General features: G+C 49.1%; 1 long non-coding RNA gene across 1 annotated transcript; it reads left to right on the forward strand.

Annotated features, from left to right (window-relative positions):
* Positions 1-1375: 1375 nt before the first annotated feature.
* On the forward strand, positions 1376-4718 carry LOC141041969 (uncharacterized). The gene is made up of 2 exons (XR_012203764.1): positions 1376-1637; positions 4423-4718. It is a non-coding gene; the product is annotated as an uncharacterized lncRNA (long non-coding RNA).
* The last annotated feature ends 268 nt before the right edge of the window (positions 4719-4986 follow it).

Below are 4986 nucleotides of genomic sequence, written 5' to 3' on the forward strand. Positions count from 1 at the left end.
TCCATATCAACTAAACCATGTCCGATCATCACGTGAGATGGAGTAGCTTTCAATGGTGAACATCACTATGTTGATCATATCTACTATATGATTCACGTTCGTCCTTTCGGTCTCAGTGTTCCGAGGCCATAGCTACATATGCTAGGCTCGTCAAGTTTAACCCGAGTATTCTGCATGTGCAAAACTGGCTTGCACCCGTTGTATGTGAACGTAGAGCTTATCACACCCGATCATCACGTGGTGTCTCGACACGACGAACTGTCACAATGGTGCATACTCAGGGAGAACACTTATACCTTGAAATTTAGTGAGGGTCATCTTATAATGCTACCACCGTACTAAGCAAAATAAGATGCATAAAAGATAAACATCACATGCAATCAAAATATGTGACATGATATGGCCATCATCATCTTGTGCCTTTGATCTCCATATCCAAAGTACCGTCATGATCTCCATCGTCACCGGCATGACACCATGATCTCCATCATCTTGATCTCTATCAACGTGTCGTCACATGGTCGTCTTGCCAACTATTGCTTTTGCAACTATTGCTATCGCATAGCGATAAAGTAAAGCAATTATATGGCACTTGCATCTTATGCAATAAAGAGACAACCATAAGGCTGCTGCCAGTTGCCGATAACTTTAACAAAACATGATCATCTCATACAACAATTTATATCTCATCATGTCTTGACCATATCACATCACAACATTGTGACACCCCGGGTGTCACGCTACAGTAAACTCCTGTTAATGGTGCCACGTCATCATAATTAATTTTTTGCTAATCTTCACTTTGTTCCCAAACCGACCTTAAATTCATTTAAAAAAAAGACAAGTCAAATTATTTTCCCTCGAACTATAAAACTAAAATGTTCGAATAGTTCTATAAATGCCCCAGATCATTTTCTTGTGGAACTAACTTCATTTGACTCATAGATAAATCCCTAGGAATTTTATAAGTGTCCCAACAGCAAATAAATTGGTCCTTTCAAAAATAAAGGATTAATTGTACGCTACAAAATGCCCCCTAAACTTTGTGGTTAGATCCCAAAGCATTGCAATATATTTATGCGGCAATTTTCATATTTAACAAAATTTCAATTGTTAGCAGAAAGAATTAGAAACAAGAGGAAATAAGAGAAAACAAAAAAAGGGGCCTAAACTACTGGACCCTTGGCCCATTAAGCTAAAACCGGCCCAGCCAGCCCCACTCGTCCTCTCGCTACAGGAGACGGGGGGAGGCGTGGCAGCCATCCACCGGTGATGGCCGTGCGTGGCGACCATCCACCCTGTGCCCCGCCTACAAGACCCCCCCCCTCAACCCCCGAAACCCTAGCCCCTGATATTTTCCCCTCTCCCTCTTGCGCTTCTCCTCTGGACCTCGTGCCCGAGTTGCCATCGACGCGCCACCGCCGTTCCCATGGCCGGAGCCGTCCCCGACCCATGAGGATATGCTCTAGAGCTTCGTCGGCCTCGTCTGCATCTCCTACAACCTCTGGTTCGAGCTGAAGCCCTCCACAACCTCGCTATCTGGTCGTCTTCCCCGCCACGGCCACGGCGCCATCGCCGTCGATCTCCACCACTGGCGCCTCCCCGCGGTTCCGAGCACGTCCACGACCTCCCTCACAGTGAGCCGCGTCCATCCCCCTCCTTGCCCCCTCGATTTGTTGTCGTAGCCGTCATCCCCGAACACAACAGAGCTCTCTTGTACGCATACGCGTATGTGTGTGTCGCGCTGCTGCTCTTGCCAAGTGCTGCTGCTCTGCCGCTGCATGCTGTCGCCGCCCTCCGCGCCCCGCCCGACGATAGCCGGTACCCCGCTCTCCCTGGCCGCGCCCGCTGCTGCTCCCCGCCCTCCCCTGCCCGCGAGCCCGCAGCCGTTCGCTGCTCACGCTGCCCTGCTGCTCGCACTACTGCTGCTTCTATCGTTGCTGCTCTGTTGCCGCCGTCGCCGTTGCTCGACTGCTGCTCGTGCTAGCTGCCGCTGATGTTGTTGCGTGCTGCTCCCGCTGGTAGAACTGCAGCTACTGCAGCCGGCTACTACTCCTGTTGGCCATGGCCATGGCCATGGCCGTGTGCATGTGTGTGGCTGGCTGTGCCACTAGATGTGAGGCCGGCCGTGTCTGATTAGTTAGTAGTACTAATTAGGTTAGCTAGGTTAGTTGATTATTTAGTCTAGTGCGCCTATGACATGTGGTCCCCTTTAAATAAGGTAGTTTTCATTTATTTATTTAGGTAGTCTATGACATGTGGGCCACACCCCCTGTTGACTGGTCAACTTTGACCTTTGACCTGCTGACTCTGCATGTTGACTCAGCCTCTGGACCCCGCCTGCCATACTCAGTGGCTGGCTACTGCTGGGTATAAAAAGATATTCCAATGTTTAGATTCGAATTAATAATATTTCGGAAAATAAAGGTCTTTAAAACATTGAAAATTCATAGAAAATAAACCGTAACTCAGATGAAAAAGTTTTATATATGAAAGTTGCTCAGAATGACGAGACGAATCCGAACACGCGGTCCGTTTACCTGTCAGATGCCTCTAACTATCTGAACATGGAACTTTCCCTCTCCGGTCATCTGTCTGACACAGGTCCGGAACTGGGAAAACATTCCCGGTTGACTTCCCCCTTCACCGGTATCGTGTAGCACCGCGTTAGAACACATCTAGCTCTGCATGTTGTCCTGTTATGCACTTGCTTGCTATGTATTTACTGTTTCTTCCCCCTCTTCTCTCCGGTAGACCCCGAGACTGATGTTGTCCCTGTGATCGACTACATCGACGACGACCCTTCTTCCCTTTCAGCGGAGTTTCCAGGCAAGCCCCCTCTTTGATCATCCCGATATCGCCCATTCCATCTCTCATGCTTGCATTAGATTTTGCTACTGTTATTGTTTGCTCCTATTCTGATGCATAGCCTCCTTTTGTAACCTGCTTATTGTTACCTTACCTGATTATCCTAAACTGCTTAGTATAGGTTGGTTAGTGATCCATCAGTGACCGCCACCTTGTCCTTGTTGCCCCTACTTCATCATCGAAGACCCGATCAACGGGATCAAAGACCAGGCCCCGGCACCGCACATCACTTTCCCCTAGGTTGCTCGACACTATTGGGTTACTATCGAGTACCGAGGGTGAGACCTCATCAGCACTTCTGATGTTAACCCTGTAGTGTAGCTATTCGGTCGTGGTCATCGAGGGTGATTTCCTCCTTAACCACTTCCGATACGGCTCTATCGTGCAACCCCTCAAGTGTGAACCTCGAGGGTGGATCCTCTTACGTTTACCTTGATGATTACATCGAATGGAATTCACAGGGGGTGATTCCTCGGGTTTTCCCCTTGATGTTTGAACACATGGATACTTGGACTTTACAAATGTTACTTGGAAAGGCGGGTCGACCCTGAGGGGTACATGCGAGTGATGTGGAGACGGGTTGACCTGGAGGGTGCCTGCGAGATAATTACGAGGCGTGGCCGGGCATTCCTAGCCCTTGCCGCAAGTCCTCGAGACGGGGCAACGGGGTCACATCTTTTGTGAGTCTCTGCTTGTTACCGCGTGCTCCTAATCCACTACGATTTGGATATTTGATCCGAGGGGCCTCTGGCCTGATAGCACTAACCATCACGTGGGCATTGTATGGGTGTTCTGCATCATATGCATCAGCCGAAGCTTATTAGACATCAGCGACTGAGCGGCGCGCGTCGGGTTGGACTAGTAAGCTCCTGCCTTTTTTAAGGAGGTAGCTGGGTCTGCTCAGCGGCCGCCCACACAACATGCATGAGTTCCCGGGGCGATGGCCCATGACCCCTGGGGGCATAGGTTTAGTCCGGCGTGCTGACCTCTCTATTAAGCCTAGGTCGGGTTGCGGCGTATTGTTTGGCCGAGGCCGGGCATGACACAGGAAAGTGTGTCCGGCCGGAGTTAATCAAGCGTGGTGGGTAAGTTGGTGCATCCTTGGAGGGAAGAAAACATCTATCGATAGCCTGTCCTACGGTAACGGACACTTGGAGTTGTATCCCGATCGATACAACTAGAACTGAATACTTGTGATGAGAATTGGATTATGATGAGAATTGGATAGTATGGCTCTGGGATTGCTTTCTCGCAGGGAGTTGAGAAAGGATCTCTGGCCGAGGTTGATAACACTTCTACTACTTTAGTTTATGCTACTCTACTCCCTCTTGTTGCTGCAAGATGGTGGTTTCCAGAAGATGCTATTCTTCGATAGGATAGGATTTCCCCTTCTCTTCTGGCATTCTGCAGTCCAGTCCACAGATACATCCCTTTTCATTGATACCGACGCATATGTAGTGTAGATCCTTGCTTGCGAGTACTTTGGATGAGTGCTCACGGTTGCTTTGCTCCCCCTTTTTTCCCTTTTCCGTTCTTCTCGGATGTCGCAACTAGATGGTGGAGCCCAGGATCCAGACGCCACCTTCGACAATGACTGCTACTACACTGAGGGTGCCTACTACTACTTGGAGGCCGCCGACGACCAGGAGTAGTTAGGAGGCTCCCAGGCAGGAGGCCTTGCCTTTTCGATCGTTGTTGCTTTTGTGCTAGCCTTCTTAAGGCAAAATTGTCTAACTCATGTCTGTACTCAGATATTGTTGCTTCCACGGACTCTTGTGTATTCGAGCTTATGTATTCGAGCCCTCGAGGCCCCTGGCTTGTAATATAAAGCTTGTATTATTTTAATTTGTGTCTAGAGTTGTGTTGTGATATCTTCCCGTGAGTCCTTGATCTTGATCGTACACACTTGCGTGTATGATTAGTGTACGATTGAATGGAGGGCGTCACAAGTTGGTATCAGAGCTGACTGCCTGTAGGTAGCCCCCTTTCCAACTCCTTGGCCGAAGTTGAGTCTAGTCGTCCAAAACTGTTTTACTAACTTGGCTGTGTGGCTTATGGGCCCACGTCGCCATTGGGTGGTATTAGGGTCTTTTATTCCTCATCTATACACCGGGACTT

This window comes from Aegilops tauschii, chromosome 2 (genome assembly GCF_002575655.3).
Source record: "Aegilops tauschii subsp. strangulata cultivar AL8/78 chromosome 2, Aet v6.0, whole genome shotgun sequence".
Taxonomy (NCBI): Eukaryota; Viridiplantae; Streptophyta; class Magnoliopsida; order Poales; family Poaceae; genus Aegilops; species Aegilops tauschii.